The 27,599-nt window shown below is 42.4% G+C and overlaps 1 long non-coding RNA gene across 1 annotated transcript in view; it reads right to left on the bottom strand.

The window, feature by feature from the left end:
- Positions 1 to 27,599, bottom strand: part of LOC135974504 (uncharacterized) — a 142,755-nt gene that overhangs the window by 86,231 nt on the left and 28,925 nt on the right. The window contains exon 2 of the long non-coding RNA XR_010591769.1: positions 26,306 to 26,368. This is a non-coding gene — a long non-coding RNA (uncharacterized LOC135974504). The remainder of the gene's footprint in view (positions 1 to 26,305; positions 26,369 to 27,599) is intronic.

Below are 27,599 nucleotides of genomic sequence, written 5' to 3'. Positions count from 1 at the left end.
CCCATTTCTGTTAACTACAGGACTGTGACTAATTTCTTGTGCTCTATCCTGAAAATTTACTGTTTCATGACTAAGAACAGCCAAGCCACCACAATCAAGCCCTTTTTTGATGCTCTTAGTGGCTTTAGAGCTATAAAAGTCTAAACCTGAGGAGCAAATTCCTAATAGACATCAGTAATGGCAATAAATGCTGAGCACTGTAATGCTATTAGACAAGTAATTAAATATTTTGCACTTTATATAGCGGCTTACTATTGGGATCTCAAAGTACTTTAATTGTGCTTCACCCCACTCAGATTAAGTATTATCATCCCTGCTCTACAGATGAGTGAATCCAAAAGTGCTTAAGAGACTTGACCAACGTTGCACAGCAAGTCCATTTGAGCCAGGAAAAATCCTCAGCCATTCTGGATCACGGTGCTGTACGCTATGCTAAAGACCACATTTAAGTCTGGTTTGCAAAAGTAACTTTGACAAGCTATAAATTTATAGATGTGTGGCTTTCTATATATTTGATAGCAATGTTACAGAAGGAGATGGTCCTTTCTGACTTTAAAAGTCTATGAGTCTGAGATTATTTCTTAATTCTGCTAAAATTAGAGACGAGCTGGAATAAACATTCTTTTAGCCAGCATTAAGGTTGTATTGTATCAGTACAATTCTCACAATTTACTATTGTAAAAATAAGTTTTAAAGTATTTAAAGGGACAGTAACAGGTCAAATGTGGACCCAATGAGCTTTAAAAATATGAGAACAATTTAAATGCTTTTATTACTTAAATAAAAAACAACAAAAAGTCCTTTTAACAAAAAGTTCAATGCAGGCACTATTAACAGCCCCAAAACTGCAGCACAGTGCTAGCGTAAGAGGACTTGAAAGTGAAATTGCCTAGAAAATGACAAAAGCAAAACTGATTATTCAGTTGTTACTGCTCAAGCTAAAAGAAATGTAAAAAGCCAACGAACAGTGTAAAGAGTGAAAAGGGAATTTGATATTTAAAACTTTTCTGATGGTGATAATTCAAGGTGATGTTTGAAGTGCAGGTAAAGAAACTGTTGGGGTTTTTTGGGGAGTCCCTTTAACATTTGGAGTTGATTGCGCTGCCTTGTATCATCATTTCCTGACATCCAGGCCAACAGCAAGTTTTGTGGTTGGTTGGCAGTTCACTGAGGCACAGATCTAGAACACTACAGGTCATGATATACATGAGAATTGGGCACAAATGAGGAGTGACTTCCCAAATGCCATGAAACCACCATGGTTCTGGGCTGTTTTAGAGGTAGGAGGACCAGGTTGCGAAGAGGCTGCCCCGGGAACATGTACAGCAGCCAGGGCAGAAGGGCTGTTCACTAGGGATCTGCCCTACTTCCAGAATGGGCAGAAGAAAGAGCCAATATAGTCTTAGATAGTTAAAGACCCTCTAATATGTTTTAGGGAAGGGGTGGCAGCTGCGCATCCGGAGACTAAATACATAGACAGGAACTACTCAAATTTTGGAACTGTTAGGCAGAGACAAGTTTTCTGCTGGGTTCATATCTTTCACTCCCTCTCTCACTGTTGGTATGTGTGGTGTTTTATGCCAAATAAGATAGACATATTACATTATGCAGTCCTGTAATACTTGGAGTATGCGCCAGAGGACAGGTCTGATTCCTTGGTTTGAGGCCAGTGACCATGCTGCTTTGAGTTGCCCGAGGAGTTTAAACATTGCAGAAAAACTGGGCAGTATCCCAGTGAACAGTACATCCCTCTTGGTCTGTGTAACTTTGGAACTCAGCCTGTCTCCTCAACTATCTGGATGATTGATTCGTGACTTGCGCATCTGCCACATGCTTCACTACAGTACTTGTAGCAGCTACCAAGAGGTATCTTGCTGGCTCCCAAATACAGGCGGGGGCAGCTCCAGGCACCAGCACAGCGAGCACGTGCCTGGGACGGCAAGCCGCGGGGGGCAGCCTACTGGTCGATGTGAGGGCAGCAGTCAGGCGGCCTTCGGCGGCATGCCTGTGAGAGGTCCGCCGGTCCCGCGGTTTTGGCAATTCGGCGGCGGGTACGCCGAAGCCGTGGGCCTGGCAGATCACCCGCAGAAACGCCGCCAAATCCGCGTGACCGTGGACCACCCACAGGCATGCTGCCGGCAGCCACCTGACTGCTGTGCTTGGGGCAGCAAAAAACAGAGCCGCCCCTGAATACAGACTGTGCATGTTCAGACACGTAGGCTGATCCTCATGCTCGGAGTCTTCTCCTCACCACTCTTCATCTTATCAAATACTTGTAACGTTTTCTGCAGTGGGTTTGATGGCTCAGCAAAAAAGGAAAAGGAGGATGTGACGTTGGCAAACCAGTTGCCAGCTTTTGCCACAGTTTTAGGCCTCAGTCAAGCACTGACAAATTCTTTGCTAGAAACCAGTCTGTTTCACCAGTGTATTGTTATGGTTAAGATAGGTATTGAACGTAAAACAATGTGTTTAGTGTTTGAACTTTATGAAATCCTTGTAAGTTGCTGCATGCATTAATCTCACTTATAATATCTTTATCATATGCGCTAAGGTAATTTTTAAGTTTTTGCTCTATAACTGTGAAAAATGTTTGCTCTGAAACTGTGAGCCCAGTCAGGAGGGATCCTCCCTTGTCCATCAAGAAGGGCTATCGAAACTAAACGGGCCATTATGGAACATCAGAATACAAACACTATAATTGCCTCACATCACAAAGAGGCTACCTGCAAAAGGGTTTGTCCCATCATCTTGAATTCTGGAAGAAGGAAATGAAAAATGTTCTTGTCAGCTATTTTCATCTCTTTCGCTATTTGGACTCTCACAGGGCCGAAGCTCCGAAACAGAAGCCGAGCTCTCCAAAATCAACCTGGGTTGGCCTTAAAAGACATTCAGCTGACAGATTACTACAACTCGGTCACCTTTTGGAACCAGAGACTGCAACTCATTTGTGTATATATGCTTGCCTGCTTTAACCTTGTAATAACTCTCTCATTTCTTTTCTTAGTTATTAAATCCTTAGGTAGTTTACTCTACGACTGGCTGCAAGCATTGTCTTTGATGCGGGATCTAAGGTACAAATTGACCTGGGGTAAGTGACTGGGAGCAACCTGAATATTATTGTGATTTTTGGTGTAGTGACCCATCTAAAACGAAGTCCAGCTTGCCTGGGTGGCAAGAGAGACTGGAATGCCCAAAGGGACTGTCTGTGACTCCATGGTAAGACTGTTATAGTGTCTGAGGAGTTCACACTTGTTATTGGGTTGATGAAAACTAATTACAGAACATACCACCGGTCTGAGGTCTCTGCCCTGAGACTGGCAGATCATGGTCATGAGCCACTCCAGACAGCTTGACAAAAGGAGATAAATTTCTTATATGCAGGAGTTAAGGGTGGGGGGAAGGGAAGGAGAGCTTCACTCTGCTAAAAACAGAAGGAGAACTGCTCCTTATCCACCTCCTCTCTCCCTGGCTTTAGGGAGCAGTGCCCCCACACCATCCTCTCTTCCTTGGCTAGTGAAATGAGAGCTCCTATCCTGTTTCAGCCTACTTCAACCACTGCGTATAATGTTGTGTGGGATGCTTTATTATATGAGCAACTTTTTTCTGAAGTGAAGGGTTTCAGAGAGTGTAGCACCACCCCCACCCCGCCACCCTCCCTGCATGCTGCTGAACGTGTGTCCTTCATTGCCTTAAGGATTAGTGTAAGGCAAAATATGAACACCAAAGAATTACATTATTTTAAGCTGTAACCAGTTTTTAAAACCAGTTGAGTTGTTATGGTTATTAGGATTGGTGGTCCTAAGGTGATTTTTGTTTTCCCCACAGTTGCCCACTTAGCTGGTAACAACCAGTGTCAGAGTAATTCATAAAGCATAATTCCTGCTGTAACAAAGTCAGGCCCGACGGCCAGGGCCGGCTCCAGGGTTTTGGCCACCCCAAGCAGCCAAAAAAGCCACGATCGCGACCTGCGGCAGCAATTCAGCGGGAGGTCCTTCGCTCTCTGGAGCGGCCGCCCCAAGCACCTGCTTGCCAGGCTGGTGCCTGGAGCCGGCCCTGCCGACAGCTGTAAGAAGGTCTTGGTTGATATGTTGGGCCTATAACATTCTAGGGCTTTTTTCCTGTAAACTTAAAAGGGGTTAATCAGGTCAATTAGGGACACCTGAATCCAATTAAGGACTGCCTGAGGCCTTTAAAAATCCCTCCTCTGGGCTGGGCAGAGAAAAGGGGAAGGGCGGGACACAAGCTCCCGTGGGACATAATCTGCTCCAGGATGAGAGACTATGTTCCTTCCCATAGGGGAAACAGCCAAACCTGAGTGCCTGCTAGGGGAAGGACAGATGCCCCAGAGCAACCAACAAGATAACACCTGCACCAGCGAGGAGGCAGTGAAAGGTAGCCCCCTGGGGTTTTTTTGTTTATGAGTCTGTTTCCTTTTTGTTTCATGGAAGATCACCCCTTAGGCCTACCCTGAAAACACGACCAAGGGAGCACAGAAGGGGGAAGGCAAACCCTGCCCTGAGTGGGACTGATTACCCCAGACCCACCATTGCCAGATGGGGAAGTGCTCAGTGTGGTGAGAGGAACAGGGTGCCTTGCCCCACTGCTTAAACTGGGAAACCTTGTAGGTTTTAATTTTGGATACTTAATCCATAGACTTTAATGAATTGCTGGTTAGTTATCCACTCTTTTATTAGACCTATTCAATTCTCTCTCATCTTGGGAAGTTGTTTCAATAGTTGTTTTTGTTTAGCTGAACTTTTATTAAAAGGTCTCATTGCATAATAAACCAGCATGTCTTTCATCAGCTTTCGTAGCACTGACATGTAAATAAATCAAGTCAGGCCTGGATGGCAGGATGGATTATTGCACTAGTCCTGTCTCTAGACCTCGTAATTTAGGAAAGCTCACCAAAATGAGTTTAGAGGACTCAACCGAGTCGGTGGTTTAAGAGAAGTCTGGGATTAAAAAAAGCAAAATTACTTCAGGGTAGGATTGAGGTGCCTGGGTAGAGAGGTGTGGAAAGATTGCATAACATAATGTCCCGCTTTGGCCATTTGAAATCCTGCAGTTCAATTATTTCCTTGGACTTCTGAGGAAAGAGAAGACTTCATTCCTATCCTCCTCCTCTATCTAAAACGATACAGAACTAGAACAGAATTGAACCTTTAACTGAATTGAATCTAACTGTTCCAAGTTTTCGGCATCGATGCAGATGTCCTTTTTGCTTTCACAAGCTCTTAATTTTACTTTAATATTTAACAATAGGAAACTGGAGCAAGACTATTGTTGTGACTGTTGCTCTTTATGCAACAAGAATGTGAAGCAATCACACAGGCACAGTTGGGTTGCAGGTAACGGTTTCCTAACTATACACAAATATGCATCCTGCTGCACTGAGACTTATAAAACAAAGAATGTGGGGTGACCACTACTAGAGGGATCACAAATATTTAAAAAGAGATACCACCCTATTCCGATACAACACAACTACATATCGTGGATGTATAATATCAGGGATGAGCAGATTGTTTTAGGAGATGCTTAGCTTTGCCACCTGACTTATACACAACACTAGCTTGTGGAGTGAGATATCCCTAGAGTGGAATTTTCAAAAGTGCCTTCAGAGCACAATTCCCAATACGCTCTTTTTTAAAACCCCACCTGTAAACCTTTGGTTGACAGTTCTCTATTCATGGCCATGAAAGGTAGTTTTAACTCCTCCTTCTGGCTCTCCCTTGCCACGCATAGTTAACAGTGATGTCAGGGCTGGGTTCTTCTGCTAATACTTCTCTTATGGCTCTCATACACCCCAGGCACTCAACTCAGACAGCCTATGCTATTTGCTTTGCAGCAGGCTTACCATTTATAGCAACATGAGGGATACCCCAATATATTCCCAGTTATACAGCTGATTTATAGGAGCGTCAGAACCTCATTTTGTTTTACTGGTCTTCATAGTTTTGATCAAGAATTTTAGCTAAAATGAAATCTGAGGGGGGGGTTATGCTCAAATATGAGTGCAGGGAACAGAAGAAGCTTAAACGGCGTATAGAGCACTGGAACGCGGTGCACAGAACTCGTCTTCTGCATTCATAACCTGTGATTACCCTGAAGGGATTTATTAAAATTCAAAGCATGCTGATCCCAGACTGTTTGATTTCAAACACAAAATTGGGAACTGACTGATATATATACACACTTAAAAAAACAAAACATGCATCACAACGCAGATCTCTCTTGTGAAGATGCATTAATTTACATTGTCACGTAAAACAGATTTGTGGCGATACACGGCTCTTAACTTCAGAGAACAAACAAGACTCCACCCTATATTTTTGGGTTCAGTCTGCTGTTTGATTTTTTGGTGTGTTTAGAGCTTACGAAAAATATTAAGACCATTTTCAATAGACATAACAGCATAACCTGTGTAGCCCTTCCTCTCCTGCACCCACAAAGAGACTGCCATAAATTGAGGAACACAAGCATATTGAGCCCATCTCTTCTTGATATGAGCTCAAGAGGCATAACTGGAAATGAGATCCCGATTTCCAACACACTATAAAGTTTAGGAGTGTTGGTGATGGATTTGGATCATTATAGAGATACAGGTCCACTAGCAAAATTTGGATTCAGACTCCTACCGTGACTTGTCTCCCTTCATCTCTTCCTACTTATAAAGTTCAGGGATGTTCATAGCAAGGTTTTTGACTTGAAGCAGTCTGTAATATCAAGTGTTATCTCTGAAAACACTGATTCAAACCAAATGCATCTGTTGACCAAAGAAGCAGAGAATTGGGGATCACAGAATTATACAGTGACAGCCATTTTGTAACTTAACAGGAGCTATGCTGTTTTATTATTTATTTACTCCCAATAGTGTGCCAGGCACTTTGCAGACATCCTGGTTGTGCCTGGATGAGCTCATGGACAGAGCGTGCTGTGAAACTTGGCAATGATAAATTCATAGGGTCCAATCACTTTCATTCATTTGTTTACAGTTTGGTTTTAAGCACGAGTTGTTTTTAGTTTTCTGTTTGAATAAACCTTCATTCTCTGTTTATAAATATTGAACAAGTTATCTGAATTATTGGCCAATGGAAGACTCAGATGAAACCTTTTGTTTTAGAAAGTGCTTACAACAGGAAATAAGAAAGGTGATTTGTTCGTCCATCAGTTCATGAGGATTTAGCTGAGAAAAAATCCCATGCACTGGTGATCATTGGGTTTATACTGTATATACTCGTTCATAAGCCAAATATTTTGATTAAAAAAGTGACGCATCAAAGAGCGGGGGTCGGCTTATAAACGGGTCTACCCCAAAATGTGATGTTTTTAAACTCTATGGAATCATTGAACATCTAATACATTGTCGTTTTGTTTACCTGGAGCGTTCACAGGCATGGAGCCTCTCAGCTCCCAGTGTCCGCAGTTCGCCACTTCCCGCAGCTCCCATTGGCTAGGAATGGCAAACCGCGGACACTGGGAGCTGAGGGGCTCCGTGCCTGTGAACGCTCCAGGTAAACAAAACGTCCAGGCCCGCTAGCAGCTTACCCTAATGGGCCAGGAGCCAAAGTTGCCAACCCCTGAAATATAGGGTCGGCTTATGAAAGGGTCATACAGTTTTTGCTATTTTTACCTAACCATCTTGGGGGGGGGGGGGGTGTCAGCTTATAAACGAACGGGCTAATGAACGAGTATATACAGCATTTCTCTAGAGGTCTAACTTTTAAAGCTAATGAAGCATTTTCTTCTATACACATTTGAAGTGGGGAAAGTGGTAGGCACCAAGGTTGGGGAATGGCAGAAGAATGACTATGAGCTATTTAAAAGAATGTTCCAACTCCATGGAAGAGGTTCATGCAATGTTCCTTGAGGCAGAGAAGAGCAGGACTCTGTTATAATGAATATAAAGGAATTCTTAATCCAGCTCTCTGGCACTCCTAGCTCTCAAACTCTATCGCCTGTTTCGCCTTATGTCACCGTAGAGGTGGATCTTAAGTCCTGGCGTAGAGTGAGAAGTCATGGAAGGGTCTGCAAGGTCAACTGCACTCAAAAAAAACTTTTTGTGATCAAAATCGGGTGGCCTGAAGAGAGGTGCGTGTGGTCTTTTTGTCCTTTAAGACCTACCTGGCCCTATATTTGCAAAATAGCTTTACAAACGTACAGGTTAATACAATTCTTTTGGCCTTAATATATCCTCTGTGATGGCTCCCCCCCCCCCAGCCCTGCTCCCCTTTTTAAATTAAGCCTGTGAGGGCTCCTATGGAGAACATGTTATATAATTCTATTTAATATTAATTTCAAAATATTAGTGAAAATACCAACTTTGTGCCTGGAGGCCTGATTCTTGAAATAGTCCACACAGATTAAAAAGGTATTTTTTTTTTAAATGATGCCTGGCTGCTGATAGCCACCATCTGGAAGCAGTGATTGCAGATCTGAAATTGGATTCACCAGAGGAGTTGGCTATGTTGCTTGATGCTGAAATAGTCTTTGATAGAATGGAGATTGAGAAGAGGTGTTTTTTTTTATTGTAGTTGAAATTGTGTAAATACTTTTATAAGACACCATTAAAATTCTGTATTTATACCCCAAGGGCAGTGGCAATAACCCAGTTTTTTCATTATCTTTTCAAATTGCACATGGGAGGATTAGGTAAACATACACCTCCTTCCTCCCTTTTATCATCACTTACTGTTCCTTATTTGAGCCCCCAACAGAATAGGTTTAGAATACCCACCAAATTCCTGGTGCTGAAATGGATTTTTCTTTGTGCATTTAATTGTTTTAATACACAGCCAGATTTTCAGAGGTGCTGAGCACCCAGAGCGATCACTGAGCACGGAGCAATTCTGAAAATCAGGCCATGTATGACTTGTCCAAGCCCACAGAAGAAATTGGTCAAAATCAGGATTGGAACTCAAGATTTCCTGTCTCCTGATCCTATGTTCAAACCACTAGACCCAAACCTCTTTTTATTGTAGATGGATGTGCTAATCTAATGGATGTGCTAATCCGGTGCATTTCACATGTTTTGTGAAGAAGTTGGTTTACACATGAATGACAAACAAGGAGAATCCTTAAGTATTTGGCTTGTGTTTATTGAAGCATGAGCTATATTTTTAAAATATGCTCTTTTGACCTGTAGTTATTAAAGCTGGTTGGAGCATTTCAAAGCTGAAATGTTTGAGACTTACTGGTCAGGAAGAGACTTCAATTAGACAGAGCTTGTACATGTGCCCTGGACTCAAGAAACCTTTCTGAATCTAAATGCTCACCTGACAATTCCATTCATGAAAACATTTTAAAGAGTTTTGTTTTCATTCCAGTGTGGAATGAATCTTGGGCCTCAATGTCCAAATTGAGAACTTCACTACTCAGCCACCATCTTGGTCAGCCCCTCACCTCATTAAGGCAGTAATCAGAGACCTTCCAGATCCCAGACAACAAGAAAGACCAATGATCCTATTCAACCATGAAGATTCATGGATTCTAACAAATTCCAAAACCTGCTAAAGGACCACAGTCGTCTAACTCACACTGTACACTAGCCATGACCATGAACGCATTGGCCCCAAATTGGCATTTTCCTCCCCAGAGCCCACTCAGATCGCTTTAGTTTTCTGACACCGTGCAGTAGACGAAGAGAGGGGAGTGGAAATTTGAGAATTCATGATGGGAAAACAAAGGCTGAAACACACAAGATGAAACACAAATTTCTGAACACCTATGAAGAAGCTGTATTACAGGCTAAGAGAACCTTCCTTTCCCCCTCCTTTTAGGCTGCCAAATCCTATCTCAAGAAACTATCTAGGGTGGTAAATAGCTTCATCACACCTGAGTGCCTACAGGTTGCATGAGAACTGGGCACCAAGCACTGCAAAGAACTATCATCCTATGTCAGTGAAAAGATCATGCACATTTGAGAAGCCTTCCCAAACAACATGAATCTGCCCTGCCTACAATGATCAACCCACAGCTCACCTGCATTCCTGGAGTTCTATACATTCACTCTTCAAGAAACTCAGACCACCTAAAGAAGGTTCGACCCAAGACTTGTGAATCTGACCCATGCCCTTCCTAGCTTGGAGAATCATGAACAACTGGTGCCACTCCTGAATGAAATGGCCAACACTCCTTCAGAGAAGGAATCTTCCCTTCCTCCTTTCAACACCCAATAGTCCAACCAACACTGGAAAAACCTCACCCTGGATATATTGGCTCTAATTGCAACCGCCCAGTGTCAAGCATCCAATTCTGACAAAGGCATGAAGAAGCTAGCTAAAAAGGTAACCACAAGCTTTTTCTAACTGAAGCTAATATTCTCTAGACCCAGCACAATCTGAATTCAGGCAACGATATTGACCTGAAACCACTTGTGGCACTGATGGAAGATCTCCTGGTGTCAGTGGATAGAGGGCAGATATCCATTCTCACCCTCCTGAACCTCTCTGCAGTGTTCAACATTCTTGATCGCGATCTACTGCTGTCTAACCTGAGAGAAGTGGCAAGGGTCTGGGGATATGGGCTTCATTTTAGTGCTTCTTGTAGGGATGCTCCCAATGAGTGTGGAAACTGCTCCTCCACCACCAGACGCCTCGCTCATGGAGTCCTACGAGGATCAGTTTTCCATCTGGTTCTTTTTAACATCTATATGCAACCACTAGGTGAGCTCGGATTCAAGTCAGCAATATGCAGATACAGCTCTATCTACCCTTCACATATAACCATGAACACCAAAATGGCCTGCTGCTTGGACGCGATTAGCTCAGAGGTGATGCTGGTGGGCAGAGGAAAGCATTTTGAAGAGTTCACAGCCACGGTGTAGTCTCCTTTGGTTGAAGGGACACATCCACAGTTAGTCAAATCAGCCTGTAGTTCAGGAGTACTTTGGATTCCTCACTGACTCTGAGCTCTCACTTGGCAGCATTTGACTAGGAGACTCTGTTCCATCCTGGCAAATGATGACTTGGTCTCAGTTATTCACGCCGTCATCACCTCTCTGATGGACTCCATTGGGTATGATGCAGTGTACGTGGGCATAAAGCGCTTCAGCACTTAGGAAACTCCAACAAGAACAGAGCACTGAAACACATTTCTTCAGCCACCACAGACTACTGCAAGCATATAATAATCACCTCCATGATTGATGAGCCACTTTGCAGTCAGAGTATAGTGGCCATCCTGCCTGGAAAAATATATGGGAGCTACTGCTTGGTCTTAGACTGGACCCAATAGACCTTTTTAGTCAGCTGTGCTTCCTCTCTCCACCCCCACTTATTTTCAGCCTCACCACAAGCAGGGAGTGGACATGGAAACTGCACTACCTAATTGCTGCTAGAAGTTCTCTCTACAATAGAATTAAGGAACACTAGCAGGCTGCAGTATTGTCAGACCTAAGTGTTAAAGTGTCATGAACTGGGCCCCCCAAAAATCACGAGATTGTTTTTTAAAAAACGTCGTCATTATGACAATCAATTTTGAATTCTTTTTATTTGGCAATTTTGAAAGTTTTGAGACTTACTTGGTTTGAACCTGTAGGGCTCACGTTTTAAAGCTTTGCCCCACAACCAAGGGGACTAGACATGTAATTTTTTGTTTAAAAGATTAACGAAGCTGAGATTCTCATCTATTCATAGGACTCCAAGAGTTGGTGCTGTAGGAAAAGCACCAAATATCAAACTGGAGATAAAATCATGAATTGGCAACATTGGGATAACAATAGCAAGCTCATAAATAGAACTTTTCATCAGTTGGTCTCAAAGCTCTTTACAAAGGAAGTCAGTGTCAGATGGAGAAACTGAGGCACAGAGTGGCAAAGTGACTTGCCCACGATTAACCAGCAGCCCAGTGGCAGAGCTGGGAATAGAGCCCAAGTTCCATTCCGGTGCTCTATCCATTGGGCCAGTCAGCCTAATATTGGTGTCTTTTTTTAAAATCTAGTAAATATTAAGTTTGTTAGAAGAGTTTGAGCTGCAAAGTCAGACCTAGGCGTTTAGAGTGCTAGAGTCCAAATTTTCTAGCTTGGCTCTTCTCTACATTAATTTAGTCTCATTCCAATAGTTGGGTTTGTACAGACATTAAGGACTGGATTCTCTCATCTGCTATAACTACTTTGCATGGCTCAAATGGCACAAATTGGTTTTATACTTACCAGAGATGGTCAGGTGAAGAAGACTTAGCACCAATAGTTCATAGTATAAGGTGAGGCAAATAACTTCAGTCGGATGTACATTAAAATCACAAGCTTGAGACAACATAGAGATAGTCTTTAGGGGGATCACATTTTCAGCTTTTCTCTACAACCGCCATGGTTAGAAACTTACTTTTCTTTTTAAAATGAAAGCAGTTTTAAGAAAACCACCAAATATCATGAGACTTGCAATTAAATAAATAAATAAAATAAAAATCACAAGACTTGGCAACACTGAATCACCTTAAATGCCTAGACATATACCATGTTGCAACACCAAACCCCATCTTACCTATACAGACTGGTTCACCTGACTGACTGCTATTTGTGTACAAGGTGACTTATTGCACCAAATCCTGGCATGGCTTCCTGCTACCTCTGTAACAGTACCCTGAGAGCTTCCTAAGTACTGATAGATTTATTCTCAGAACATTCCTTGAGGAAGGCAAGTATTATCCCCATTTTACAGATGAGCAGCTAAGGCACCAAAGCAATAAAATGACTTGCTCAAGGTGACAGAAATCTATGGCAAAGCCAGGATTTGCAGGTCTCTTTCATCCCAGTCCAATGCTTTAATCACAAGACCACCATTGGGCTTCTAACATCTGTGTTAATTCCAGGTTACATCATTTATAAATTTCATGTATATTCTTGCCTACCTGTACAATCTCCATTATTTTCCATGCAAGTAACTGCTTACTCAACTGTTTACTTTCCTATAATTATCTTTTTGAATCACAGATAAATTGGTAAAAAAAAAATCCAAAAGAAAATAATTCACCAGTAAGATTCATTGTTTTTTTAATAGAAACATCAATGTTTGTTTTACTAGAGTGAGATGTTACTGGACTCCAGTACAATATTCAGTGTCTCTGGTTATGGTTTTAAATCACTTTCACTAACAGAGCCCTATCTGTTTTGCAGCTGATGTATAGCTGTTGGAGAGTATTTGACATTTGCTGCTTCAACCTTGACTCTTTAAATAAAATAATTCCTTTGACACCACTGGGGTGATTCCTCCAGGTGGCATAGAAATAGATAAAGTCATCTAAATACATTCTCAAGACTTGGCATGACATGATTTAGCCACATTTATTTTAAAAAGCATGAGACGCCTGATCCTTTTGCCAGGAAAAATGTGGATTTATTATATGACTGTAGGCTAAAGTCATATTAATTTTGTTCAAAATGAGGTATATGCTGGCACTAGAAGGAATTGCTGCAAAAGGTTCAAATCTTAAATCAAGCGCTGCTTCAAATAAGGTCATTAGTGACAGGCTGAAATGTTGCAAAGATTTGTTACCCTAAATGACATATGCTTGTAATGGCAGGGAAAAAAGTTAATGGGTTGCTGTGACCCTAGGCACCCCTATATTCACACCGTACACACAACTTTAACAATGTGCCTGGTGAAGTATTATAGGAAAACTAAACACCACACTGGTTATTAATATCATTGTAAAATGATGTGTTAATGTTATATGTGAAATCATAAATTCCTTCTATATCATATTACTAGAACACGTTTAAGATCAGACGGCCTGTCCTAGGTAAAGGTGATAAACAGAGATGGACAGACAAAGGAAGGTGGGTTTACCTCAGTTCACATATTAGCAGTACTCAAAGCCATTGAGCTGAACAGTCAGGGGGTTGTCCTGATCCTGAATTTGAGACACAGAGAATTAACATGGCTCCTGCACCCCAGAAGGACACAGAAAAATCTCCAAGAGGCCTTTCTGACTTGTAACACAAAGACATCCCTTTAGGGATGCAAGGAACACAGAGAGAAGACTCCATCTTTATCCTGCACCTCAGGAGAGACAGAAACCAAGCTATTTGCTCTTTGTGATGGGTCCTAACCAGGCTAAACAGGAAAAGGTGGAAAGGAGGCTATGAGCGAGAGAAACTAGGGTTACCATACGTCCGGATTTTCCCGGACACGTCCGGATTTTTGGGCCTCAAATCCCCGTCCAGGAGGAAATCCCCAAAAGCCGGACATGTCCGGGAAAATAGGGAGGGAGGGCCCGGTGGTGGGGGGTCGGGGCCGGCGACGGGGCTGGCGACGGCGGTGCTCGGCCGGCGAGCCGAGCTGGGCGGGAGACGCCGGGGCCAGAGCCTCTTGGCCTGGGCCGGCCGGCCGCCCACCAAAGGGAGCCGCTCAGCCAGGGGGGCCGGACGGGGCCGCACCGCAAACATTTGATTCGTGGGAAGCAGGGGAGGGGGAGGAGCAGGGGGCAGAGCGTTCAGGGAAGGGGGCAGAGCCGGGGCCCCGTGGAGTGTCCTCCTTTTTTAAAACTAAAATATGGTAACCCTAGATAAACCATCTTGAACAGAGACTGTATCTTGCTAGATGAAGTTTTAGACTTTTCGGTGTGTGTTTTCACTTTTATTTGCTTATAATCATTTCTACTTTTATCTTTTTTTACTTGGTATCACTTAATCCCTGCGCCTCTGTTAATAAACTTGTTTTGCTTTCATTATGCATCATCAGTGCCATGTAAATTCAGCAAAGTATGTGCTTCTAGAAAGCTAACAGATTGAAGTATTTTACTGTCTTTGTAAAGGCAGCAAACCTAACATTTTCTCTGGTAGGTCCAGTGAAAGGGACCAGTCCCTGCAGGAGGACAATTTGGGGAGTAATTCAGGGCTGGAAGGGTATTAAGGTCAGCCTGCAAGGAGTAACCAGGCTGGGAAGAGCCAGGGTGAGGCTTCTGGGCTGCTGGAGTCAGAGCTCTGAACCGAAGCTGCAAAGCCACAAGATACCCAGTGTTACATTTGAGTTCTGAATGTTTATTACTGAGGATTGCCATGGTAACGTTAAGTGCTTGACCTCCCATCCTCAACATGGCTTTCAAATTCTGTTGTGCTGGACGAAGGGATTCAGGGTTAGGACTGTCTCATATGAACTACTGAACTGAGCACTCTTTCATACTTTCTTAGACTTCGTAAGGGGCCAGATTCCACACCCACATATGAAATTCTACACTTATTCCAGATTTACACTGCTATAGCAGAACAGTAACAGGCTCAATGAAGTTACTCCAAATTTATGATTGCAAGTATAATATGGCCCACAGAATACTTACACACACACACTCCAGATTTTAAAAAAGAAGAACAGGAGGACTTGTGGCACCTTAGAGACTAACAAATTTATTAGAGCATAAGCTTTCGTGGACTACAGCCCACTTCTTCGGATGCTGTAGTCCACGAAAGCTTATGCTCTAATAAATTTGTTAGTCTCTAAGGTGCCACAAGTCCTCCTGTTCTTCTTTTTGCGGATACAGACTAACACGGCTGCTACTCTGAAACTTTCCAGATTTTAAGTTTCATGTACCACATGCTGGGTAATAACACGAGAGGACTCCATGTTTCCTAAAACTAAATTGGCTCTTAATTAAAATAACTATTTACAGTGATGTTGCAACTGCAGCTAGTATTCAAAACATGTGCGTGCAGACTGATGACTTGGTGCCTCCTCCAACTTCTTCTCTCCTGTAGTCTCTGTTTCTCCTTCCAAGTTCCAGGTAGATTGCCACACATAAGAACCTAAAACTAAAAAGCAACTAGCTTTTTTATATAGGCAAAGATCACTTCACCTACCCCTGGAACGCAGCTTAGTCTGTTATGGAGAACTGTTCAACCATGCACAGTAACACTGCACAATAGTTTAGAACAGGATATGAAGAATGCTGTGTTCCACTGAAATATCAAGGGCAAGTAAAATAAATTATGTTTTATCATCCTTGAGTTAAAACAGGATCAGCAGTGTAGTAGGGTCAACAATCCTTCTGTGGTAAAAGTGCCATGAATATGTAATGGCAACAAATGAACAGATGACTAATTTTGATTCATTTACATTTTTAGCAATGTGCATAATGAATATTAAAGCAGGTGCCAATGCTCAGAACCTGTGCTGCATTCATATAGGTACTGATCTCTGCATCCTCATTTTGGACTTGAGTCCAGCAGAAGATAGCTTACTGAGCTTGTTAGAAAACAAGACAATATTTCATTACAACAAAATTTTCTTGGGCCATGAAATGAAAAGGCCTGAAGTTCATTTTTAAAAGATGAGTCCATCAAAAAGCAAAAGGGAGTATTTGTAACACTCCAGTATTGTACATACATGTCATCTCTGCAAGTTACTGAATACTCCACCAAGCTACCCAGAAGATCAAAATCATTATGCTGTAGCATAGAAATGAGGTGAAATTGCTAATGTGAAAGAATCATCACTAATATTGTATTAAAGACATTTGTTTCAGCAAAAATCATTTAAAAGTCTTTGCAAACTCGAAATATATGTAATATATTAGCACACAGCGAAGTTGCAAGTGTATTATGAAAACTGTTATTAGTAATGAACAAATTAGTAACATTATCCCTTCTTACTTTGTGCATATACAAGATACATTACAGAACATTATGTATACCAAGACTATTGTGCATAAGGATTTGATTTCCTAACTTGAACACTTAATCAGAGTCCAAGTGGTTCTTTAACATTTGCTTGTGTGGGAGAACAAAGAGGGAACGTGATCTAGGATTAAAAGAAGGAGAGTGGGGTTTCTAGGTACAATTTATGTCTGTGCCACTTACTAAGTGAACAAGGACAAGCTATTTAATCTTACACAGGTAGGATAAGAAGATTATACAGGAAAAAATGCTCCCTTTCACAGGATTATTCCATTTTCTTGATCAAATGTGTGGGTGTAACTATAAACATGCTGTGCCTAAATTTGACCCTGGTGACACTTGTATAGCTTCATTGAAGCTATACAAGTGATGAGTCTACCCTAGTGTTCTTCGTATTAGAGGGTTCTAGTCTGATCTATGCCCTTTATGCATCACTGAAGGAGTAAGCCTAGTATGATGCTGAGCTTCTGGCTTCTTCTTTGCCTCCGTGTGACTGGGGCATTTAACAGAATTGAGGGTTATATCCATCCGAATGTTTGGCTTTTTGCCACTTCTCAGGATGAACCAGCATTTAGGGCTCAGTCATCTAACTTCTACCAGCTGGAGTTGCTTCACAGGGACCATTAACTACATCTAACTTGCTTACCATAGTCCCTGCAGACACTAGTCCCCAAACAACATATGTTTTCTCCCCCAGTGTGTTTGCGAAGGTTTGCCAGAATGCACTGCAAGACCGATGTATCCATTCCTTAACTTCAAGATCCCAAACACACACACACACACACTCATATTAATAGTTCAAGCATTATATTGCAGTACGTTCTGTAAACAGTTGTGATCAAGTGAAACAACGTATGTGCTACCAAGGTGGCATCGCTATCAAAAAGGGAAAACATTCTGCAGAAAAGCTGACACCTTTACCCATATGCAACCTGCCAACCTAAACCATCTCTGCCTGGCACCTTTCCCCTAGTGAAACTGGCATACCACCTTGTGAGTCGGCTCAATGCCATTTTAACATGAGAGCTTTATTGTTCACAGCCAACGGATTATGCATGTGTATCCGTTATGGGATAGGAAAGATTCCAAGCAGTGGAAGCCAGCACAGCTTTCTCTCCTGCACTTATAGTTTGTGGGACGAGGGGGGGGGGGGGGAGGGTGCTATGCTGATTCAAAGGTAGATTAATTTGGAAAATTCAGTAATATCTTCTACAGCTGCTGAAGGGGGATAACGTGTCCAGTGAAAGGATTACTGCTCCACGAGGGAAGAGACAGAAGTGTCTTTGCAATGGTGCCAAACTAGGTTGTAATGTCCTATTTTGCAGCCTTCTGGGGAGCTCGTTTCCATGTGTGGTAGCACCATAATGTCTGCTGACGAAGGTAAAGTTTTTCTAACAACTTTGTATTAGGATGGCCTGAGCCATAGCCACAGGAAACAGGAGAGGTGAGATAAAAAGGAAAAATACAATACTATAAACTTGTCACTTTAAGGCATATACACCTCTGCATGGAGCATTTCTCCCAATAGTCTCCTTTAAGCAGCTAGTCTTTCCGTTTCCCCATTAATCCTTCTGGCCTCACCCTATGGCTAGCCTGGGGAAGCTCTTAGTCTTCTCCTCAAGGCCCCTCCTTCATTCTTCCATAACTGCTTCTTTATCTCTCCGTTCCAACAAGCTTCTTGGACATTCCTTCCCCTGCCTGCCTTAATGTGTGGTATGAACACTTCCATCCAAAATTACAATTATATATTTTTATAATTCTTCCAATCCCTGCCCTCTTCCCAACTGAAAACATCACTTTGTATTGAGAACAAAACAAAACAATTTAAGCTAATAGACCAAACCATTTGTAACCCTTCTGCCCATCTAAGTTGGCAGCAACAAGGGCCGAGTTCTGTATCTAGGGGTTCCGTTTCAATAACACAATGCAAAACCGGCTCGAGCCCCCACCCAGTGACCTGGGACAATTACATACCACCCCCTGGGCACCTCTAAGAGGCAATACTTCCCCTCTCGCAAGCACGGAGTCTGAGTGTAACAGAAAATGTTTAATAACATGAGGTAAACAACATCAGCATTAAATGGGAAAAACACCACAACTAGAGTTTTTAGACCAAACCATGAGCGAAGACCCACCCCAGCAAATTGGGCCGTGTCCTCTCCTGTTGGTTCTTGAAACCAGCGACCCAAGAATCACCAAAGTCCCAAAAAGTCCACCAATCCCAAAGTCTCTTGGGTCCAGCAACCCAAGAATCACAAAAGTCCCAAAAGTCCGACAACCCCCCAAAGTCTCTGTCCATGATCAGTGCAGCCCCAGAGTTCAAAGGGGGGGGGTGAGCAGGGTGTTAAGGGGCACCTTACGTGATCCGAGGCCAACCGGCTGCTTCTCCGTGGGGTTCCACCGCAGCCTTCGCCCCGAACTGCTCCACTCCACCTGCAGTCCCACGAACTGCTCTGGCAGCTGCTCCGCTCACCGACCTGTGAGCCGCGCCGCTCCGCTCCGCTCACCGACCTGTGAGCCGCTCCGCTCCAGCCGTCCCTTGGGCCGCTCCCACAAGGCTCTGCTCTGCTAGCTGCTCCTCCAGCCGCTCCGCTCACCGACCTGTGGGCCGCTCCGCTCCACTCACCCCCGCTAAGCTAAGTTAGCTTAGCAACATAGCTTCAGGCTCCCCCACTAGTTAACACAGCCTCAGTGATCTCAGCTCTTAAATAGCTTTAGCTCTTTTGTGATTTCAGCTCTTAGTGATTTCAGCTAATAGTAGGGGAGCCCCAGTGCTGGTGCACTATTGGCCCAAAGTGAACTCAGCTCAGTAGTCTGTAACTAGACTCCTAAGGGAATCAAAGTTAGCTCTGACATTCAACAGTGGAGAGAGGAGGTAGTGCAATTGGTGTTTCAACCCCCTCAGGGAGGGGGCCACACCATCAGGTACAAATACCTGTCCCCATCCTCTCTCTATTCACTGGGTTTTGTAACCCATGCCCCTTGTCAAGCAAGTGCTACTTGGGTAATGGTGATGGACTCACTCAGTCCTTCTGTCATACAACAGGTTCACTGCCCTTGATTCACAGAATCAGGGTAACAAACTTTATTCTTCCTGCCCCAATAACAAAGAAACTGGGAATCCCACACCAGCCAAAGTAACCACTTTGAGTTGCTGTTGTTTCATGCCAGGCGAGTGGGTGTGCCTATGCAAACAAGATCAGCCCCTGGAGTTCTTTTCCACACTCGCCATAATTCACCACCAGATGTCAGGGTAGAGCTCATCCTGACTCTGCTTACACATTTTAAAGCTATGAGGAGCCAAAAGAATTTGGAAGACTCTTTAAATACTTTAAAACCCCTCTTCTGATGTTTGTCGGACATTCCAGAAATATTCTGTCTTGGCAGGAGATATGGCATGCATGTTTTCAGGATCATTCATTTTAGGTCAAGTTAGGGGAGGGAATTGAAATTTAGGCTTTTGTTGGAACTAGCTTTAACTATGCAGCAGCTACTGCCATTATAGAACATAATGCAGCAGACTTGGTAAAAGAGCTAATATTTGTATTATCTTAGAGCACCAAAGCAAAAATCCATGACAAATTTCCTTTTATTAATTCAAATGCTACTGAAAGTCTAGATGCCAGATACAGTAATTAACAATTAAAAAATCCTGCCTTTAAGTCTCCCTTCCTTAACTATGCTCGTTTGCTATCACTTCTGTCATATTTCTGATCTAATTTAGATTGAGAGATCATCGGTGCAGGGACCGTGTCTATTAATTTGCTTGTAAATTAATAACACCAGCGATGTGCATGGCAAACATTGATGGTTGAAACCATCCCTTCGGAGTGCCTGGGCAGAGGCAACAAAACCCCCGTGGGACACAGCCAGGACAAGTAGAAGGGAGGAACATTGCTCCTTTTGCCCAACTCAGAAGCACCTCTGAGGGCTTCAGAGTAGGAGAGTAGAGAGGAGTGGGCCAAAGGCAGGAGAGAACAGGGGCAAGAGAGAAGTGTATTGTTCTCCATCAACCCTGCAGGACTGCAGCAAAGTTCCTAATAATGTCAATGGTCACATACAAACTTCGCATATCATAGAGAATAACATTTCTGGAGATAAGCACATGGACAGCTCTGCAATTCTCCAGAATTAGATATTGTGTGTACACGCACCTGCACAAAAATTGGCATTTAGTACAGTCCCTGACAGTGCAGGTTTGCACCTCACTTTGGCTGCATGAAGTATTTTGGATAAAAAGCTCCCTCCCCCCCCCACACACAAAAATGCAGATTTGGATTAGCCAAAATATTTCATGAATTCATGTAAAAGAAAAAATTCCAAACAAATTGCAACATTTCATTTTGGCATTTTCCAAAAAGAATTGATTCTTCTATTTGAAATTAATTCAGTTTTAGAAAAGGGTTAAAACCCCAACCGAAACATTTCATTCAACTATAATTCAACTACAATCTTTTTTCTCCCCACTTTTTTTTGTTTGGAAATCCAACTGACAAATCAGTTATTTGCACAGCTTGACTCTTTACTGTATATTTTCAGACCTGAAACTGGGGGTGGGAGGGAGAGGGAGAGAGAAATTTTTCAAACACTTTTGAACTCCTAAAATTGATGCATGGCTGTATAACATTGGCTTTGGCAAGCACAGCACAGATTAAATTCAGAAATCTCTGCCCATTTCAGCCTCACATGAATCCAGCTTGTATGGTGAACAATAAGAACAGGTGCAACCTCAAGAGTGAGCCCAAATGATCTAGACCAGCCTCTCTCATTAAATAAGCTCCGAGTCCTTTGGGTAACTATACAATTGCTACTATAGCCAGGCAATGTTCTCCTGCAGACCTCTTCGACAAGGTTTAGGATCTGAATAAGCAGAGCCTTGAACCAACAGAATGCAAAAGCACACTGAGGCTAGGTCTAGAATTCGATCTCTCTGGGATTGAATTATCGCGTCTCGTCGGGACGCGACAATCGATCCCCGAATCGACGCTCTTACTCCACCAGTGGAGGTGGGAGTAAGTGCCGTCGACGGGGAAACGCGAAGGTGAATTTTGCCACCGTCCTCACAGCAGGGTAAGTCAGCTCCGATACGTCGAATTCAGCTACGCGATTCGCGTAGCTGAATTTGCTTATCTTAAATCGACCTCCCCCTGTAGTGAAGACCTGCCCTGAGTGATGTTAGCCCCATACCCGTCTAATACAGATGCCCACAATATTAGTATTTGATGATACTTTCTCTCTCCAACCCACCCCCAAAAATCCAGTCTTCAGCAGCCCCCTACAAAGTCAAAACCAATGGAGCTAATAATCAGCTGTTTCTATTATGTCCTGATAACTAATTGAAAATTTCTTCCTTATAATATACTCAGATTCCATATTTCCATTTTAGTAATCACATTTCAAACCATCCGAAGAAGTGGGCTGTAGTCCACGAAAGCTTATGCTCTAATAAATTTGTTAGTCTCTAAGGTGCCACAAGTACTCCTGTTCTTCTTATTTCAAACCATGATGATCAAAGGGTTTTGCAGAATGTGAAGAATTTAAGATTTCAGCAGAGGTTGCTCATATCTTTGGTTTCAGCCAAGTCTGTTAACTTGAAAAATAATGATCTCCAAGTCCATTGAATCAGAAGGGAAAAATCAAGAATAAATGATGCATCACCTCTAGGGGCAGGGTTTCAATTCAAGCTAGTGACAGATGAAGTTGGCTGGCTTGTGTAGCTTAAAGGGTCAGGGATAAAATGAACTCTTGGCAGCTGAAGTAGAGTCCCACTACAGAGGAGGTTTTTAACCTCTACTATAAGCTTCCAGTAGTGTAAATCAGGAAATGATAAAAATGAATATGTAATAAGCAATTCCACCTTGATGGCTTAAGCTAGACTTGACACTGCCAGGACAACCATACCAGCCTGAATCTGTGCCAGCTGTATTAGGGAGCACACGCCACATTCAACTCAATGTAAAATATAAGACAGAAAGTAGAGATGTGCTGTGATGGAGCAACTACAGAGGAAGGATATACACAGGGCAGGCCCTGAGTTCACATTTGATTCCAGATTTTCATACTGCCTAACCTGATTAGAAGCTGGAATCAAGTCAGTGCGTTGAAGGCAAATCTAATTTGCCACATTTTAATTGAGAGGTCCTAGTTAAAAGGAATTACAAAAATACAGACAGACAAATTCTTAATAACTTAAATCTTTCTGAACCGGCTATATTTCTACCATGAGAAAGTTATTTCTCTTGGGTCCTTCAAGTCTTTTAGGCCCTGATTCAGCAAGGTGTGTAAATATGTGCCTAAATTTAGTCACAAGTCCTTTTGAAGTCAATGGCAATACTTAAAGCGAGACGTGCTTAAAGCACTATGCTAAATTAGGGCCTTATTCCTAAATTTGTTGATACATGCAGAAGAACCCTGTCAAAGAGATTAAGTCTCAGAGAGTTTGAAACTGTGCACACAGAAATGAATTAGTATGAGTTTGTGGACATGTATAATAATTGCATGTGCAAATGACCCATTAGATGTCCAACTAGACATCTGTACGTACAATTAGAGTGCCTACAAATGTGTGCACAAATTATACAAATGCATTTTTGCATGTATTAAAATCTGGCCTCAAATATTTAATAATGACTGCTTAACAATAGTACTGACAAGCATTACATACAAAATATTTACATACAACTCTATAGCAATATAATCACCTGTAAAAAAAAATATATCTTCAGAATTAAACAAGTCTAAAAATCTATAAAGCCTGATGTGTTCAGTTGAAAGAGGAATAAGGTACTACAGCTTCACTGGCATCACAAGAGACGGTTTCAAGGAAAGATGGCATTTGCTGCTCTTAAAGACTAGATCCAACAAACTTGTTCCATCCTAACATATAGGCATAAGCATAGGCTGCCAACAGTCCATGTATGTGTATGAAGTCTGGTGCTACAAGCAGGATTTCTAGCCAAGAACACTGAAGCAGCTGTCCATTCAGAACTGACACACTTCTGCTTAAGAGGATATTGTCATCTGTTATGCAGCTCTAACCTTAATTCATGTCTGCAGCCACACAAAGTGAAGTTTGACCTTGTTAAAAATCAAGGGAAAGCAGAAACATGCTGGAGAGATCTGTTTGAACACAGCCCCTATCCTAGAGCTCCGAGTGTCCCTGCAGAATGGGCTAAAATAAAAATTGTTGAAGATATGGTAGTTTCTTCAGAATTGGTCCACATCACCACAGTGGACTTTGATAACACTTCTGTAGCCATTCACAGAGCAGGGAAACAGGGAGAAAAATTGGGGGGGGGGGGTTGTTTTGTTGCATGTGTAAATAGAGCCTACGGCAAGGAAGTCCTATAGAAGTGTTTATTTTCCACTGTAAAAATATTTTCATACTATGCCTCTGACCCATGAAAATAGTTTAACAGAACACTCTAAACTGATTTTTACAGCCATTTTTCCCCCACCCCCAGGCCTGAAGCATGAAAATAATCAGAAATGATTATGCAGTCTTCAGTGAGAGTACTAAAATAAAAACACTATTAAACAGTTCTGAAGAATGCTGGAATTATTATACATACACTTGTATAATGAAGATCAACTGGAAAAAAATTACTGTTGATGAATTATTCAATCAGTTAAGATTCTATATTGTGTACACACACACACACACACACCCTTTTGTTAGCAAAGAAATAACTTCTAGGCAAATACATGCATATTTTCATTCTGTATTGCAGAGTACCCTTCCCCAGCTATTAAACCATTTTATAAGCATCTTTGCCGTTCAAGGAGCAGAGTGTTAATTTATGTCATGAATCCTGCAGAGGAACTGAGACACAGTTTGAAATTTGCTCAGTGACTGCCATCTTGTGGCTACAGAAATCTCTCTTCCATAATATTCGCTGCTCCAAAATCATTCTGGGAACTTATGTACTTTTACTGTTCTTTGAAGGATAAATCCTGGCTTTTGCTGCCAGTGTAATGCTTGGGAGCAGAGCTGAAGCAGCTGTGCAGAAGTTCCCCAAACCGTTTTGTCCATAAAAGGGCAGTTAAAGGCAAAATGACTCCCAGAGCAGTGCACCATGTGGCTGGTCCAAACAAGGAGCAGCATGAGTTACCCTCAAGTACTTCCTTGAGGCACCAACAGATGTGTAGCGTAGACTGGATAGTCAACCCCCCAACCAAGCTGGTCATACCCCCCATCCCCATCCTAAGGAACAAACACCACATGGGATCACATTACCAATTAGACAGGACAGCATTCCGGAACTTATTTTCATAATTTTAGGTCAAAAACTCAAAGGACAAATTGCAAAATACCAGTGTCATTGTTCTACCTCAAACCCTTCATCTAGTCTAGATCCAAGTGCCACATCATTGGACCATATCTACGTACATCCTTTCATCTGAAGACACATTGGTCCAATATAGCTAGCCGGTCAAAAAGTGTGTTTTGGGTCATTTTTTTAAACTATTTAGTAACTAGTCATTGGCTACAACTGAATCATGGGACTATCACAACCAGTTATATAGCATTTAGCAAGAACCGAGGCTGAGTTTAGAAAAAAGTTCGGGATAATTTAATGGCCACTAAACATTTGGAGCTATTTGGAGCAAAAGTTTGCATAATAAGGGGTTGACACCGCAGATCCTGCATCATGAGGACCCCCTGTGTGCTAGGGCACACCACCACTCAGTTTTGGGCTCTCAACCCATGTGTCAGCTCAGTCTCCTGCTTCTCTCAGAGCTGGGAAGCAGGATAGATCTGACATTTGCCAGCAGGGAAGGGTGAGGAACAAGGGACCATGTTAAGGTAGGCAGGAGCTCCCTGGACTGAGGATCCCAGGAGGGTCAGGATGGTGTGGCGTCACGTGCATACCGTGTGAAAAATTTCTGCAGGCTCCCTGATCCCACTTTACTGATGGGAAAACTGAGGCACAGTGAAGTGATTCAACCAAGGTGACAGAGCAGTTCAGTGGCATACACACACACACACCCCTGTTTTGGTTCCAGTTCTGAGCAATGCTTCTCATCTGTTCATAAAAATCTCTTCTTGTATTTTATGCTAAAAATAAAAAGGTACAAAGTGGTGCTGATTTTTTTTAATTCAGTTTTTCTAAATTGAATGCCTGTGGTTCAGAATACACTTTTTAGACCTCATACAGGGCTGTGCTACTAGAGTAGCAAGTATCTTTCACTAACGTCACTGCCATAGAATTTCACATAATAAGGCGCCGCAAATTTGAAACCAAATGAGACTTTTCCACTGTGGGTATAAAAATTTATCATGCAAAACAATTATATCTATGCCACCCACTAAGCATTTTGATCTCTGCTCACTGACTTATTGTGTAGTTTAGCACATCTCCAGCATGAAATACGAATACATTGTAATTCTGACAACCACAAAACCCAGAGGCAGAAGCTTGGAAAGGTTCCCAGTGTGAACTGTGAGGGAGAGAAATTGCCAAATTCTGTAATGCTCATTAAAGGACAAAAGTAATTCAAAGTCTTAAATTTCACTAACAGTTTTCGACAGGAAGGTAGACTTAAGGCTTCATATATAGGAACTGAAAGGCAAATGCTGGGAAGTATTAAAAAAATGCAAGTTCTAGTTCTGAAAGAGTCATTCAAGCTAAATGCAATTAGAACCTTAGCAGTTCCATCTAGATTTGCAGTAGTATCAAGCAATAGACTTACCAAAGACCACTCTTCTCTCCCTCCCTGCTCTAGCCTCTTCCAAAATGGTCTTTCTTCCTCGGCCTGTAAAGAATAATTTACATTTACAAAGTGCCCATCCAGTCCTCTGGGTGACGTACAAAAAAAGAAAAGAAAAAGAAACTAACAACTCAAACAGATAGACAACATCCACCATCTATTAGAATAATCTAGAAGACATTCATACTTAACCTTGCCAGCATCTACCCTACTCCAAACATTATTTCCAGTCCCATCCCCCTCACAGAGTATCTTCTGGTCACCCTCAGTTATTCTTCCTCCCTCCCAGGAAGGGACTACAAAAAAAACAGATTTGTCTTTCAAAGGCCACCAGAGGCTCTGACAGCTCAAGGGAGGGGATGGTGGGGAGGTGAGGGGGAAAAATTCCAAAGCCAAATAGCCCTTACTCAGAATATCCAGCCAACAGTCTCCCACATACACCAAGGAGGGGGTGGTTACTTATACTTCTCCAAATGAGGCAACCCTTCTGAAGTGTTATCTTAAACGCAAAGCTGGAGGAAACAGTGTAGCTTGAAGTTTGAGACTCCCCTGTTCTGCTCAGAACCACGTCTACATAGAGCTGTTAACTAAGCCTTCACACAGGGATGGTAACTTTGAGAATCCCACCCAGTAAAGTGGGACCAGTAAAGGCACTCAATATAGCCTTAAACTTTGTTCCATTGACTGCAACAGGAGCACAGTAAATCCAGCACTGTCCATTTTTGTAAATCCCACCTTATATCTAATTTTCATGCTCATTCTATTGAGCAAAAGTTATTGGCAGTCCTTTACTTAATGGTATAGGGTAAAATTTTACCCTCAGCACCTAACTCACTTAGGAGCAGAAGTCTCACTGATTTAGGCTCTTAGGAACCTATGTTGTATTGAAAGTCAGTGGGATTTCAGCTCCTAAGTGAGTTGGGTGCCTTGGAAAAATCTTCCCATTGCGTTAAATGTTGTATTCCACATAAAAACTACACAGTGTAACCTATAGTAATGAACTGACAAAACCACCTTTCTTCAACAAATTGTCTCATCAGGCTAAGATTTTTACTCAAGAAACTCAGAAGTCATGTTGAAAGTTATTTAACACCATCACAGGACCTAACCAGATCAGCTACAACAGCACCGGCTCATTCACCTGCACGTCCATCAATGTTATATGTGCCATCAATGCCCCTCTGCTATGTACATTGGCCAAACTGGACAGTCACTACACAAGAGGATAAATGGCCACAAGTCAGATATCAGGAATGGCAATATACAAAAACCTGTA

This window comes from Chrysemys picta, chromosome 12 (genome assembly GCF_011386835.1).
Source record: "Chrysemys picta bellii isolate R12L10 chromosome 12, ASM1138683v2, whole genome shotgun sequence".
Classification (NCBI taxonomy): domain Eukaryota; kingdom Metazoa; phylum Chordata; order Testudines; family Emydidae; genus Chrysemys; species Chrysemys picta.
The sequence above is the reverse complement of the archived record's forward strand: the minus strand, read 5'-3'. Positions and strand labels throughout refer to the sequence as shown.